At 46.3% G+C, this 15,849-nt stretch overlaps 1 long non-coding RNA gene across 1 annotated transcript; it reads right to left on the minus strand.

The window, feature by feature from the left end:
* Positions 1 to 1,806: 1,806 nt before the first annotated feature.
* LOC109027259 (uncharacterized) lies at positions 1,807 to 15,337 on the minus strand. Its single transcript, XR_002006380.3, has 3 exons — positions 15,148 to 15,337; positions 5,868 to 6,014; positions 1,807 to 5,467 (listed from the first exon to the last, which is right to left on the minus strand). It is a non-coding gene; the product is annotated as an uncharacterized lncRNA (long non-coding RNA).
* Between the last annotated feature and the right edge of the window lie 512 nt (positions 15,338 to 15,849).

The following is a 15,849-nucleotide window of genomic DNA, read 5'->3' on the forward strand; positions in this document are numbered from 1 at the left end:
TATCAATTTTGTTGATCCTTTCATAAAAACCAGCTCCTGGATTCATTAATTTTTTGAAGGGTTTTTTTTTGTCTCTATTTCCTTCAGTTCTGCTCTGATTTTAGTTGTTTCTTGCCTTCTGCTAGCTTTTGAATGTGTTTGCTCTTGCTTTTCTAGTTCTTTTAATTGTGATGTTAGGGTGTCAATTTTGGATCTTTCCTGCTTTCTCTTGTGGGCATTTAGTGCTATAAATTTCCCTCTACACACTGCTTTGAATGTGTCCCGGAGATTCTGGTAGGTATGTTGTGTCTTTGTTCTCACTGGTTTCAAAGAACATCTTTATTTCTGCCTTCATTTCATTATATACCCAGTAGTCATTCAGGAGCAGGTTGTTCAGTTTCCAAGTAGTTGAGTGGTTTTGAGTGAGTTTGTTAATCCTGAGTTCTAGTTTGATTGCACTGTGGTCTGAGAGATAGTTTGTTATAATTTCTGTTCTTTTACATTTGCTGAGGAGAGCTTTACTTGGTCCAAGTATGTGGTCAGTTTTGGAATAGGTGTGGTGTGGTGCTGAAAAAAATGTATATTCTGTTGATTTGGGGTGGAGAGTTCTGTAGATGTCTATTAGGTCCGCTTGGTGCAGAGCTGAGTTCAATTCCTGGGTATCCTTGTTGATTTTCTGTCTCGTTGATATGTCTAATGTTGACAGTGGGGTGTTAAAGTCTCCCATTATTAATGTGTGGGAGTCTAAGTCTCTTTGTAGTCACTCAGGACTTGCTTTGTGAATCTGGGTGCTGCTGTATTGGGTGCATATATATTTAGGATAGTTAGGTCTTCTTGTTGAATTGATCCCTTTACCATTATGTAATGGCCTTCTTTGTCTCTTTTGATCTTTGTTGGTTTAAAGTCTGTTTTATCAGAGACTAGGATTGCAACCCCTGCCTTTTTTTGTTTTCCATTTGCTTAGTAGATCTTCCTCCATCCTTTTATTTTGAGCCTATGTGTGTCTCTGCATGTGAGATGGGTTTCTGAATACAACACATACTGATGGGTCTTGACTCTTTATCCAATTTGCCTGTCTGTGTCTTTTAATTGGAGCATTTAGTCCATTTACATTTAAAGTTAATATTGTTATGTGTGAATTTGAACCTGCCATTATGATGTTAGCTGGTTATTTTGCTCGTTAGTTCATGCAGTTTCTTCCTAGTCTTGACGGTCTTTACGTTTTGGCATGATTTTTCAACGGCTGGTACCGGTTTTTCCTTTCCATGTTTAGTGCTTCCTTCAGGAGCTCTTTTAGGGCAGGCCTGGTGGTGACAAAATCTCTCAGCATTTGCTTGTCTGTAAAGGATTTTATTTCTTCTTCACTTATGAAGCTTAGTTTGGCTGGATATGAAATTCTGGGTTGAAAATTCTTTGCTTTAAGAATGTTGAATATTGACCCCCACTCTCTTCTGGCTTGTAGAGTTTCTGCCGAGAGATCCGCTGTTAGTCTAATGGGCTTCCCTTTGTGGGTAACCTGACCTTTCTTTCTGGTTGCCCTTAACATTTTTTCCTTCATTTCAACTTTGGTGAATCTGACAATTATGTGTCTTGGAGTTGCTCTTCTCGAGGAGTATCTTTGTGGCGTTCTCTGTATTTCCTGAATCTGAACATTGGCCTGCCTTCCTAGATTGGGGAAGTTCTCCTGGATAATATCCTGCAGAGTGTTTTCCAACTTGGTTCCATTCTCCCCGTCACTTTCAGGTACACCAATCAGACGTAGATTTGGTCTTTTGACATAGTCCCATATTTCTTGGAGGCTTTGCTCATTTCTTTTTATTCTTTTTTCTCTAAACTTCCCTTTTCACTTCATTTCATTCATTTCATCTTCCATCACTGATACCCTTTCTTCCAGTTGATCGCATCTGCTCCTGAGGCTTCTGCATTCTTCACATAGTTCTCGTGCCTTGGCTTTCAGCTCCATCAGGTCCTTTAAGCACTTCTCTGTATTGGTTATTCTAGTTATACATTCGTCTAAATTTTTTTCAAAGTTTTTAACTTCTTTGACTTTGATTTGAATTTCCTCCTGTAGCTCATAGTTTGATCGTCTGAAGCCTTCTTCTCTCAACTCATCAAAGTCATTCTCCGTCCAGCTTTGTTCCATTGCTGGTGAGGAACTGTGATCCTTTGGAGGAGGAGAGGTGCTCTGCTTTTTAGAGTTTCTGGTTTTTCTGCTGTTTTTTCCCCATCTTTGTGGTTTTATCTACTTTTGGTCTTTGATGATGGTGATGTACAGATGGGTTTTTGGTGTGGATGTCCTTTCTGTTTGTTAGTTTTCCTTCTAACAGACAGGACCCAGCTGCAGGTCTGTTGGAGTTTGCTAGAGGTCCACTCCAGACCCTGTTTTCCTGGGTATCAGCAGCGGTGTCTGTAGAACAGTGGTTTTTCATGAACCACGAATGCTGCTGTCTGATTGTTCCTCTGGAAGTTTTGTCTCAGAGGAGTACCCAGCCGTGTGAGTTGTCAGTGTGCCCCTACTGGGGGGTGCCTCCCAGTTAGGCTGCTCAGGGGTCAGGGATCAGGGACCCACTTGAGGAGGCAGTCTGCCCATTCTCAGATCTCCAGCTGCATGCTGGGAGAACCATTGCTCTCTTCAAAGCTGTCAGACAGGGACATTTAAGTCTACAGAGGTTACTGCTGTCTTTTTGTTTGTCTGTGCCCTGCCCCCAGAAGTGCAGCCCCCAGAAGTGAAGCCAGCGGCAGGCAGGCCTCCTTGAGCTGTGGTGGGCTCCACCCAGTTGGAGCTTTCTGGCTGCTTTGTTTACCAAAGCAAGCCTGGGCAATGGTGGGCGCCCCTCCCCCAGCCTCACTGCCACCTTGCCGTTTAATCTCAGACTGCTGTGCTAGCAATCAGCAAGACTCCGTGGGCATAGGACTGTGTGAGCCAGGTGCGGGATATAATCTCCTGGTGCAGCGTTTTTTAAGCCCGTCGGAAAAGCGCAGTATTCGGGTGGGAGTGACCCGATTTTCCGGGTGCCATCTGTCACCCCTTTCTTTGACTAGGAAACGGAACTCCCTGACCCCCTTGTGCTTACCGAGTGAGGCAATGTCTCGCCCTGCTTCCGATCGCGCACGGTGCACTGCACCCACTGACCTGCGCCCACTGTCTGGCACTTCCTAGTGAGATGAACCCAGTACCTCAGATGGAAATGCAGAAATCACCCGTCTTCTGCTTCGCTCATGCTGGGAGCTGTAGACCGGAGCTGTTCCTATTCGGCCATCTTGGCTCCTCCCCCTGGCTTAGGTTTTAAACAGGATTGGTCTGGTTGCTGAGGTAAGAGTAGACAGTAGGGGGGTCAAAGTAGAAGCAGTGTGACCCCTTAGGAGACTATTACATAATCCAGGATGTTGAGGTCTTTCCCAATGCTGAGGGAGGGAAGGAAGGAAGGAAAGAAGGGGAGGGAGGGAGGGAGGGAAAGTACTTCAGCTTGACTACAGTGTGGAGCAAAACTGAAAGTGGGCCAAGGGGAATTATTGCTGGAAATGTCCTTTGAGGCCAGATCAGAGCAGGCTTTTAATGCCACACAAGAGATTTATACTTCATGTTTTAGGACATGGAAAGCCCTTAGAGGTTTTGGAGAAGGTGAATACCATCAGGCCTGGTCTTAGAAGGACACTCTGCTACCACTGTGTTAAAGAGGGTAGATAGCAGAGACAGGGAAACCAGTTCCAGGGCTGCACAATCTCTGGTTTAGAGATGCTGAGGCCTGAACATGTGCAGGGCCTGTGAGCTTGCTCTTCATTAGCCCTAGAAAGATGTTCGCCTTTATCAATAGCCCCAGTACCAAAAGTATTAAATGTATCTGGGCTCCTGAAATGAAAAACAAAACAGGTAGAGATTCACACTTCTCAAAAACTCATTGATCTACAAAATGAGAAGATCTGCTCCTTCTTGCACTCATCCCTCCATGGAAATATGCACACCCGTCTGCACACCTGAAACTCTTTGTGCCCCACACATGCCAGCGTGCTCACAGATAAGTCATCAGAAATGGAGGAACAGAGGTGATTTTCATGAAACTATTTGATGATGACCCATCCCAAACCCCTGTTTGAAACCCTCCAGCAGATTCACCCAAGATTAGAGAATGCTCAGTGGTCTAACTCCTGCACAGTGGCCTTGGTAGCAGCACCACCAGTGCCCACTTCAGGGCATTTGCCATGTAAGGGGGGCTCACCATTCTTCACATTCTGGGAGAGGCCTTTGACTATGGTAGCCTCCTCACCTCTCCCCACCTGCCTCTCCTACTCTGCCCAGAAGAGGAGAAAAGATCTATCTGATTGGTGAGTTTGGGAGGGAAAAAACAAGGCTCCTTGGCTCAGCCTCTTCTCTCCTTCCTGGAGGCACCATTTCTTCCCCTTCATATGCCCCCAGTACCAGCAGCTGTCAGCTGCGCCAGGGACTAGGCAGGTAGGTCTAACTCGAAAGCGAGGTATTAGCAAGCCTGCATGGCCACAGCTGCGATGCTGCATTTTCCAGCCCAGTGTTACCAGTAACAGACACAGTATTTTGCTCTGCATCTTTCTGGGTCCACTATCCTTCTCTTAATTGGTTCTAAACTCAGGAAAGGAAGAGAGGGCTGCTCTTTCACCCCTTTATATTAGTAGGGCAAAGGCTAAGTTGCTGTAACAGTGGCCCAAGAGGTCAGTGGCTTAAATAAGACAGAAGTGTGTTTGCCTCACACACAGCAGAGGTGAGCAGTCTAGACTGGCGGCAGGTTCCACTTCACACGCTCTTTGGGGACCCAGGTTCTCCATCTCAGGTCCTGGCATCCCCAGTGTTAGCCTCACAGGCATGACGAAGGCTGGGTCACACTGCCCATCCATCCCAGCCCACAGGAAGGGAGATGAGAGGATAGAGGAGCAAGTGCCCAGTGTCGTAAGGCCATGGCCTAGAGGTGGTACGTGTCACTTCCACATCCCTTCAAGCCCAGTACTACGGCCAAAGCTGCCTGTGAGGACAAAGGACGTCTCTAGCTCGGTGGCTCCACCTGCCCACCCACTCCACCTCTCATTTCTTCGGATGATTCACTGATTCCAGCATTCACCGCGTCCTTTCACAAGATAGAATAATAACATCCACATAGCTGCACAATGCCGGGCTGGACGGAGCATCATTGAAGAGCATGGTCATTCTTGGACAATGTCATTATGAGGAAGCAGCTCCTTCATCCTGCCCCTTCTCAATGGGGCTGCATGGGGCTCTTCCTGACCATTCTACAGGGCGAAGAAGCTGAGTTTTCACCACCTAGCAGCCATGAGTGGGAGCCAGGTCTCAGCCTTGCCTGACACATAGAAGGCACTTGGCGATATGTGGAGCACTGAATAAATGAGTGGGTGGGTGGGTGGGTGTGGGATCAGTCCTCTTCCCAGGCTGATGCTTGCTCTTGGGGGCTATGCCAAAGCACTGTGCCTCTTCGGAAGCAGGCCATCCCTGGGTAGGAACGCTCTGAGGCATGGCCAGCAAGAAATAAGACCAGAGAAAGCATGGTCAAATAAGCACAGATAAATAAATAAATTAAATAAATAAATAAATAATTTTAAAACCTTAGCTCTTTGTTTTCTTTGTTGTGGAGAGCCCTGCCATAAAAATGGCACTGGGCTTATTCTCTCCAGTATCTACATGTTTTAGAAAATCCCCTTTCTGAAGTCTTTTCTGTCTGATGTTGGCTATTTCTCTGAGATTTATGTCATAAAGGCAGACAAACAACAAGGGTCTGTCTGTGCCTCATGGTGGAGAGTGTGTCTGTGTGCACAGGCAGGCCCCGGGTGGGCTGGTTATCGACCTGCCTGGGATGCAGCCCTGACTAAGCTGGCATTTTGATTGCAGCCGCCGAGAGAGAACTCACCATTTGTTGACTAGAGATTGAGATTTTCCAGTCCTCAACTAGGACAAACCAAGATACTCTTGTAGCATGCTGAGCTTCACTGACAAGTTCCATGCCCCAGTTTTCCCTCTTATGAAAGAAGGTCAGGTACCAATTCACCATGTAGAGCTGTTTTGAAGAAAAATTAAATAAAAAGACATGGCAGGTAACTCCAATCTCCCAGGCCCCGCTTGAGGTCTGCCTCATTCCTTTGATTCTTTTACCCTATGTGACCCCATTTTTTATGCTACTGATCTATCAAAGCAGCTGAGATCCCATAAGAAGAATAATCCCACCTTCTGAGCTACCATCCAAAGAAGTTCATAGAGTGCATGGTGTTAGGAGGATCCCAAAAGGCTGTAAATTCATAGGTCTGCCTTCTTGGTAATGTCCTTTAACAGACTTTTAAAACCTCCCTTTTACAAAAGAACTTGTCTTAGTGAGCAGGTAAGAAGCCTGAGGAAGAAAGGAGATTTCAGTGGAATTGATTTCATCTTCCTAGTACCCCTGGAGTCCAAAGATCAAGCCACAAGTGCTACAAAGTAAAAGGTAACATTACCTTGCATTTGGAGACACTCTCATCCTGCCCTGAATCAGAAAGAAGGTAAGGAGGGAGGGAAGGAAGGAAGGGAAGTGAGGAACAAAAGAAGGGAGGAAAGAAGGAAGGAAGGAAGGAGAGGGAGGGAGGGAGGAAAGGCAGGCAGGCAGGCAGGCAAGCAGGCAGGCAGGCAGGCAGGAAGGAAGGAAGGAAGGAAGGAAGGAAGGAAGGAAGGAAGGAAGGAAGGAGAGGGAGGATTTTATTTCTCTGTTCCCACTGACCTCTTCTTCAGGGCAGACTTTGCTGCAGCCTTCTCCAGCTCAGGCACTGACACTGGCTTAGCTGGGCCCTAACACTTGGCTGCCGGGTGCCCCAGAGGATTTAGGAGGCACAGGGCCCTCTCCCTCCTCTAGCTTGCCCTCAAGCTATGGGTCCAGAGAGCATTACTACCAAGGAGGAAAAAGAGAAATTTGGGGAACCCGAGGGACCGAGATCGCTGAAATCTGAGACCAGAACGCCTATGACCTCTGCTTGTTTGTTGTAAGCGCCTGAGCACAGGCTCTCCACTTGCTGTGAAAGGCCATGTTTATCTCCTCAGAAGGCAAACATTTTGTACCTAACCAAGAAAGAATTTTCTTCTTAACACAGTTCTGCAGGAGGAAGCCAAGCTCTCCCTCTGAGAGGTCTGAGTATTGTGCGTCGAGTACTCTCCCGAACCCTTCTGCTCCTCATCCGTTGCAAACAGCCCCGAGCAGCATCAGGCTTGAAACTGACCCCTCGAGTTTCTGGTTCTCCCAGCCGTTTCGGGGCCAGGGGCAGGGAACAACATGTTTCTCACCCCACCCCAGAATGGGCCCACTCTAGATGGAGAGGCAGACAGACAAAGCCCCTTAGGTGTAGTACGGTGGTTCTTAGACTCTGCGGCATATCAGAATCACCAGAGGAAAAGTTTACCACCCTGACAACCAGGCCATCCCAGACCAACTAAGCCAGGATCTCTAGGGCTGGGACTAGTCCCCCCAGGTTCACATTGGAAGTCTCCTTAGATGTTTTTCAAGGTATGGATATCCCATCGCAGTAACAAAGAGAACTAGCAATGGGATGACTGCACATCTTCATTCTGTCTCCCCACCGAGCCCTCTCCCAGCAACAGCTGAGGCCCCTGGCGTCCTCAGGCACTGGCCAGCCAATAATTTGGGATTGGAAACACTGATCTAGTAAGACAATAATAATGTTAATAACAACTGCCATGTGCTCTGAACCTGGCATTCTAGGAAGAGCCTTTACAAATAGCAGCAAATTCAATCTTCTAAAAACTTTAGACAGTGCTCTCCCAGTTTGGGAAACAATCTCCAGGAAGTTAACTGACTGCCATGTCACATAGCTATTAAATAAAAGTGCCAGAATTCCAACTCAGCTCAACTGCACCCATGGTCTGAGCTTTTTAACCATTTTGCCCCAAATGTCCCATATTTTCTTTATTGATATCCAATGACCTGAACCTACCATTTTCCAAAAGTCAGTTCTCAAAAACAAAAAACAAAGAAGCAAAAAAAAAACAAGCAGAAGTTAGGAGAGAAACATGGAGCAGGTTCTCCCTTACAGCCTCCAGTAGGAGCCAACCCTGCCAACACCTTGATTTTGAACTTCTGGGCTCCACTACTACGAGACCACAACAAACAAACAAAAAAACAGTTTACCAAAAGCTAATTTGCTAACTTATCAAGTTATCAAAAATGTCCACAAACCATCTACAGAGATTATAGCCATATTGGTGCATAGGTGGTTTCAACAGATTTTGGAGATTTTTGCCCCAATATTTAGTTTTGATATCTCCAGCCTGTAGAGAGATAGGCAGAGGCCTTGGCCCTCCACAGCAATAGCCTTCTGCCGCTGAGGCTGGCTCTACAGCATGTCTATCCTGCTTCATCTGCTCAGATGCCCCCAATCCCAACCCCAGCTCTTGGCCACACTAAGAAAGGAAGAAGGTGAGAGAGAGAGGTTCCTCTAAGCAGGGTCACAGAGCAATGCCACTCAAGCCAGCTTTCCTAGACTTAGAAGAAGTTTTTTTCTCTGTCAGTTTTAGGTAAGCCAGTTCTTCATTAAATTGATTTTCAATGAATTGATGAGAACCCTCCAGTTGAAACCCCTATGCGCTATTGTGGCATCCTGTCACTGCCTAAGGTGAGTATTTATTATGCTGAACTATAAATGCTTCTTTACTTCCCTCCTGCTTCTTTACTTCCCTCCTGCTGTGACCTTGAGGGCAGGGACCCCTCCATCCCCACCCTTTCACTTTTGTACCTCCATCACCTAACACAGTAGCTCCCTTATTGTTAGGAACCATAAAAATTATCATTCAAATCAGGAATGAGAGTGAGAGTGGGGGCTAACTCGATGGGGTACTAGGACAACTGGCATAAACCAAGACTGTCCTGAGCAATACACAGCAGGATCGCTCACCTTGCAGTAGACACTCCAGTACTGGTTGGATTCATTAAATCAAGAACCTTGCATTATATGAACCAGCTCGTTGAGTGAAGGTGCTTGTCCCACATCTACTCTCAATGCCTGGTGCCACTGAAGGGTACCTGGCATGGAGCAAGCACTCCATAGATACCTTTTGAACTGAACTAATGCACCTTATTAAAACACTTATGTAGTTGGCATCAAGGATGGTGTTGTGGGTTACACTGTGTTCCCCCAAAAGACAGGTTCACGTCCTAACTCCTGGTGACGATGATGTGACCTTATTTGAAAATAGAGTCTTTGCAGATGTAGTTAAGATAATGTGAGCTTGTATTGATCTAGGATGAATCCGAATCCAATGACGGATGTCCTTACAAGAAGACAGGCATTAGACATAGGCACACAGCAGAGAATACTGGGTGAAGACAGGCAGATGTTGGGGTGATGGATCTCCAAGACAAAGAACACCAAGGATTGCCAGCAACCAGCAGAAGTTAGGAGAGAGACATGGAGCAGGTTCTCCCTTACAGCCTCCAGTAGGAACCAACCCTGCCAACACCTTGATTTTGAACTTCTGGCCTCCACTACTGTGAAAGAATCAATTCCTATTGTGTCGAGCCATCCAGTTTGTAGTAACTTGTTACAGCAGCCACAGGAAACGAATAGAGATAACACATTTTCATTGTGAATAAGAATAGAAACGGAAGTACAAACATTGTAACCTGACATACACAGTGCTTCCTCCTTCCCCAGCCCCCTCCCTAGCCTCATTTCCTACTCTGCTCTCCTGGGCACCCTCTACTCCAGCCGTGTGGACCTGTTCACCATTCCAAGGGCATGCTTTGCCGTCTCATAATTCTGTGCCTTTACCTAGGTTGTTTCCTCTGCACTTATTTTTCTTCCTTTCTTTCTTTCTCTTTTTTTTTTTTTTTTTTTTTTGATAGGGTTTCACTCAGGCTGGAGTGTAGTGGTGCAATCTCAGCTCATTGCAACCTCTGCCTCCTGGGCTCAAGCAATTCTCCTGTGTCAGCCTCCTGAGTAACTGGGACTACAAGCACACACCACTGTGCCTGGCTAATTTTTGTATTTTTTTTTTTTTTTTTTTTTTTTAGAGACAGGGTTTCACCATGTTGCCCAGGCTGGTCTCAAACTCCTGAGTTCAAGTGATCTGTCAACCTTGACCTCCCAAAGTGCAGGAATTAGAGGCGTAAACCACTGGACCCAGCCTGCACTTGTCTTTCAAGTCTTAGTTTAACAGCTAGCTCCTCTAGAAGCCTTCTCTAGCCCTCTCAGGAATAACGATGAGCTCCCTTGAGTGAAGTTCTACAGACTGTTCCTATCTCTTTCCTGGTGTTCCTTACAATTATCTTTATTCTTGGGTATTCCCCTTTCAGGGGCTGAGCCCTTCCAGGAGCTATGCCTCACTTCTGTCTGAATCCATGGTGCTTAACACATTGTTTAGCATGAAGTAGGGACATTGTATTAGTCCATTTTCATACTGCTATAAAGAACTACCTGAGACTATGTAACATATGAAGAAAAGAGGTTTAATTGACTCACAGTTCAGCGTGGCTGGGGAGGCCTCAGGAAACTTAAAATCATGGCAGAAGGCAAAGGGAAAGCAAGACATGTCTTACATGGCAGCAGGAAAGAGAGAATGAAGGGGGAAGTGCCACACTTTTAAACCATCAGATCTTGTGAGAACTCACTCACTATCACGAGAACAGCATGGGGGAAATCCACCCCCATGATTCAATCACCTCCCACCAGGTCTCTCCCCTGACATGTGGGGATTACAATTTGACATGAGATTTGGGTGGGGACACAGAACAAAACCATATCAGCCATTATATGAATTCAAGTGACAGGTAGGAGAAACTTGAATCTAGGGAGCTGCGTGAGCTCAGCAAGTAGACAACAGAGTGCGCAGCTGGTTGAGGCTGGAAGATAAGGCTAAGAAAGCAGGTTGGAGCCAGATTGTGAAGAGTCTGAGAAGCTGTGAAGACGAGTTTAGACCTTATTCTGTAGACTTCTAAGAGCCTGGGAGGTTTTTCATCCGTGGCCTGATGGGACATGTGCTGTGGAACTTTATGGTAGCGTAGCAGACAGGACAGAGTGCAACATGTGTACCGGTTGAGAAGCTCAGCTGGAAGGCATTTGCCCTTCCAGGCAAGGGAAGGAAAATGAATGAACTACAACAGAGGGTTCAGATGGACTCGAGAGATGCGTCTGAGACACAATTAGGAGTCTTCACAGCCAAATTGTTGGGCAAAATGGTGGAGAAAATAAACCAAGGAAGGCTTCGAGGTCCCCAGCCTATGAATATGGATAGGCAATGGTACCATCCATTATTAGAGGAATGCTCAGGAGAAGGGCATGCTTGAAGCAGGACTGGGATGTCTGGACAGTGAATTCTGTTCTGGACCTACCTGGGGATTCCCTCCTGGGGATTCCCAGGAGCCACTGCATATGTGGTTCTGCAGCTCAGAAGAGAAAGCAGGTTGGAGAACCAGTTGTGGGAGGCACAGACAGTTAGGGGTAGAGTGGATCAGATCCTCCAAGGAGAGTGTGCACTGCAAAAGGAGAAGTGAGTTGTGGCAGGCCCCCCAGGAACACCAACAGCACATAAGAGCTTCTCCATGAGGCCCTCCCTGGACTTCCTTCCTCTGATCCAGCAATGAGGGGGCCCTGTGGTTCTGCAGCTGTCTGCCCTCAGAGTCCTCTGGGCTGCCTCCAGAACAGCTCTCCCACGAGGAATAATTCTTTCAGTTTATCATCTCTCAAAATTTATTTTTCTGTTTGCTAATAATATTCAGGCCCAAAACCCTGTCTCACCAGCTTGAGTTTAATGTGATGAAAATCCATATTCACCTTGAACAGGCTATTTCAGATAACAGATATTTATTTGATCAGACTCCATTATGCCCTCAGCTACCTCCCTGCCTACAACAAAAGAGGTTCAGCCCAAGGTTTCAGAGACCATTGTTCGAGGTCCTTCAGTCCCTGGAACACAGTAACCACAAGAAGAGACAGATTAAAAATTAATGAATGTGCTGTACTTGATGTCTCGCAGTCAAGGATATTTAAGTAGATAAAAGAGCAAGGGGGGAGGGGAAGGTTTCATGGCTAATGGTTTTCTTTATAATTATTAGGTGGGAAAAATGGGTGAAAGGGGTGGGGGAAGGGGCAAGGCAATGAAGACAGAACTTGCCTCTTGCATTAAGAGGCAAGGCCAGCAGAGACGAGGCTCTGTGGACAACTGGGGTATTTTTAGGCTTGGATCGTGCAGGGGGCGGTGCACAATGAAGTGCGGAGGACGGAGACGAAGGAGCAGAACGTTTCCACCCAGGCAGCCTCGCCTAAAGCCTGGCTGGCCCTGACTTGAATAATGAGGCTGTTTGGACTAGCCTGAGGCCAGTAGCAGAGACTTATGTAACAAAACAAAATTAAAAAGTATTTGGCTTATCTACCATCCTCAAAGAAAATAGGAGGCTTCCGACACTTCGTCATTTTTTGTAGCCATGGAGTAGTTTAGTGTAGCAGCACTGTTGTGGTTACCATCAAAGGAAACGTGTGTTTCCTAATAAGAAGTAAATTAAAATGCCAATAATCAAATAAAACCACCCCCACTCCAAACACACACACACACATTTGCTGAACCCTGAGTGGAAAAGACAATACTCTTTTTAATGAACTACGAGATCAACGAGATTTATCCCCACCTCCCTAAAAGAGCACCTAGTTAACTAGAAGCAAATCTAAATATTTTCTAATACTGCTGAAGTATTGCAAAACCCAGAACATCAAGAAGTTTTCCAAATCAAGCCTGAAGCAAACAAAGATTGTGTTTGGTTCAAGTCGTGCTCATAAAATATACCACTATGCTATTTTAAGGAAACAACTAAAATGTTGTAGATTAACTCCCTATAGAGAACAGAGTATGCTGAGACTGAGGAATTGGTTAAGCATTATATTATCTGTGAAACAGCCTGGCTTTTGGTCAATTAGATCAGATGGATAGAGCTTGGGGAGCTGCAGAGCCAAAATCAGGGCTGGGATGGACTCATGGGCCACCAGTCACTGTTCGGTTTGGGACCATGAGCCAAAAGACCATGGAGAGACAAGCGTACCTCCCTTTCCATGAGGTGGAGCTGATGTGAGGGTGCCTTTTCAAAGCACATAATCCATCCCAAAATGCAGAGCCTGCTGAGGTCCCCAGCACAGTGGCTTGTGACAGGACTCATCCCAGGGAGCTTTATAAATCTACAGGTGCTCAGATCTCACCTACAGACTCAAATCCAATGGCTGGGGGTGGTGGGGAGGTGAAACAGCTCTGGCATCTGTGGTCATCAAAGCTCTCCCAGGTGGTCTCAATGTGCAATCATGATGAGAGCCCTGCCGTTGCCCATCCTATCCTGAGGTTGAGTCCCCTTCCCTTCCATTCACATTTCTCCCTAGGCCAGGCAATGCCATTAATACCCCCTCCTCCACCAAGTGTCTGCAGATGGTGCAAAGCCCAGTCACGCTGAAAGCTGAGAGTCGGTGATTGTCTCTAAGTGAGGAGTGATGCAATCTGATTTGTATTTTAGGAAAATAACCATGTAGGCAGGATGGCAGAAGGACTGAGGAGGGAGAGCCTGGGGGCAAGGAGACCAGTTGGGCACTTGACCACTGTCAGCTTTCAAGGCCAGGAAGGAAGAGGGGCCAGGGGTTGGAGGATATGGGAGAGAGTCCAAAAACATGTCTGAGATGGAACCAACAAATTTGGTGATTGCATGTGAGGGAGCAAAGGCAAGGGAGGAGCTGATGGTAAAATTTCAAGATGGCAAAATAAGGTTAAGAGTGACAAAATTAACTAAAAATAAGATCAACTGTCTCAAGGAAGGAGAAAGGGCACCCATCAGCCTGGAGTGCTTGTCCTCCTTTCTCATCTTAGGCCCTGGAAGGGCTGGAGCCTGTTAAACAGAGCCGACATTAGACCTGGTGCCATGAATTGGTATTGCAATAATTTGAATTGGTGTCTGGACTCTGAACTTCTAAAGGCCAGGAAGGGATCTGGTTCACCTTTTTTAGTCTCAGCACTTAGCCCCATAAGCATGTAATAAGCGCACAACACATGTTTGCTACAAAGACAAGTGGCATAATGGAACTGGGAACAGCCTCACTGGGAAATCTCACTGTTGTCAAGCCAGCCTTATGACAAAGATAGTTTCACATAAAGAGGAGCCAAAACTCCTCATTCACCTGGGCTGCAAATGGCTTGCATGCCCATGATGATGCCAGCAGTGTGCTTTAGGAGGAAGTGTTAATGAGGAAAGGTTTTTAGGCTTGAGGTGTCATGCTTCAGTTTCCAGTGTGGGCAGCCACTGACAAAAGCCACTGTCCATGGTAGGTACTGCCTCTGAATGTGGGAGAGGAGGGAGGCAGTTGGGGCCTGAGACCACAGCTTGCTTCTGTCCTTGTCATGGACATGCTGAGGCAGAGGTAGAGGGGCATGGAGGGGCTAGAAGTGAACTTAGCCAGCAGAACCTGGGGAAATGGGGGGCAGGCCACTTTGCTCAACAGCAGAGGAAACCCCTTTGAAGGGGATGCATGGTGGTGGCTACAGCTACAAAAGGAGAGCAATCGTTTCCCAGAGCACAGGGAGACAGATTCTATGTGCTTCTTCCCAACTGCTCTTCTTTGCTTCAGATCTCCCTGCAACACTCCTTTCTTTTCCCAAGTTTCCTAAAATGACACCATGAATATGTTTAATTAATTAGTCAATCAATAGCCAGTGATTATCAGACAGCTGCTATGTTCGTAGTTAGAGGAAGCTGCCATGTGCAAACTGGGGGCTGACCCAGACCAGTATGTATCTGACCTCAAACGTGCCTTGGGCAGCATTTGACCTGGTATTCCCATCCCACCTCTCCTTACAGATGCTTTCTAAGTGGTTTAATCCCTCCTGTACCAAGAAAGTGATCATGTCATCTACAGTTACATTTTTCACATAAAATCGCCCTGTCTGATTTTTTCTTTTTTACTCTGAGCCATTTCCCTCTCTCCATCACCACCATCCCACTCCAATCGTCATGGGAGACAGTGTCACATTTGCCAATTAAAAGCACGATATCCATTCTCCTTTGTCTGCAATACTGTGAAGGCTTCATTTTCACATTTCTCTTTGGCTGGAAGTGTTAACTTCCAGTTGCAGGAGGTGAGGGTGGGTTTCCCTTTCCCTGTCTATGAAATTCAGTATACATTTATACTCACTTTCTTTGCCCTGCAGGTTTGCCTCTTGAATTTCTCAGAAGTCAGCAAAATTCTGTGCTAGGCAGAGTCTAGGGGAGCTGTTGTTGACAGCTTGGGAGGGCGGAAAGGACAGAAAAGGGAGAATGGGGGAAGAAAATAAATAAAGAGGAGAGCAAAAGGAAAAATAACTCTGGAGGCAAAAGGGAACTGTCCAAATGGTTTTGGAAACAACTCACTGGCTCCTGTTGTGTGCCATGGGCTTTTGTTCTCAATGTCTTGAAGTCAGTCACCGCCTTATTTATTCCGTTCTGCGAGCCTGATCCATGTCTAAGCAGACCCCCTGCAAAGGCATCCATCATGGAAATGAAGCTGTGTTGCAATAAAACACAACTAAAACTGAAGGGAAGAATTTAAGCTATGAGACAAGGAAAAATATTAACATATAAATATTCAGAGCCTTGCCCTCTTCCCTGCCTGAGAGAGCTCTGGGCTTTTTCTAAGAGCATAACAGAAGCTGTGTGGGGGAGAACCTCAAAGCCGGGCTAGGTTTGTTTCAGAAAGAGCAGAGAGTATATATGTAAAAGAGCAGGGAATGCGGGGCCAGGCCCCCACCTACTGGTTAGGAAAACAAGAGGAGGAAGGAAGGAGAGAGACTGCAGTGGGGTAGGGAGAAGCTGCTGTATTGGGTATGGGGGAAGGAGAGAAAGAATTTCTAGTTTTCTG

Source organism: Gorilla gorilla, chromosome 5, assembly GCF_029281585.2.
Source record: "Gorilla gorilla gorilla isolate KB3781 chromosome 5, NHGRI_mGorGor1-v2.1_pri, whole genome shotgun sequence".
In the NCBI taxonomy this organism is placed as follows: Eukaryota; Metazoa; Chordata; class Mammalia; order Primates; family Hominidae; genus Gorilla; species Gorilla gorilla.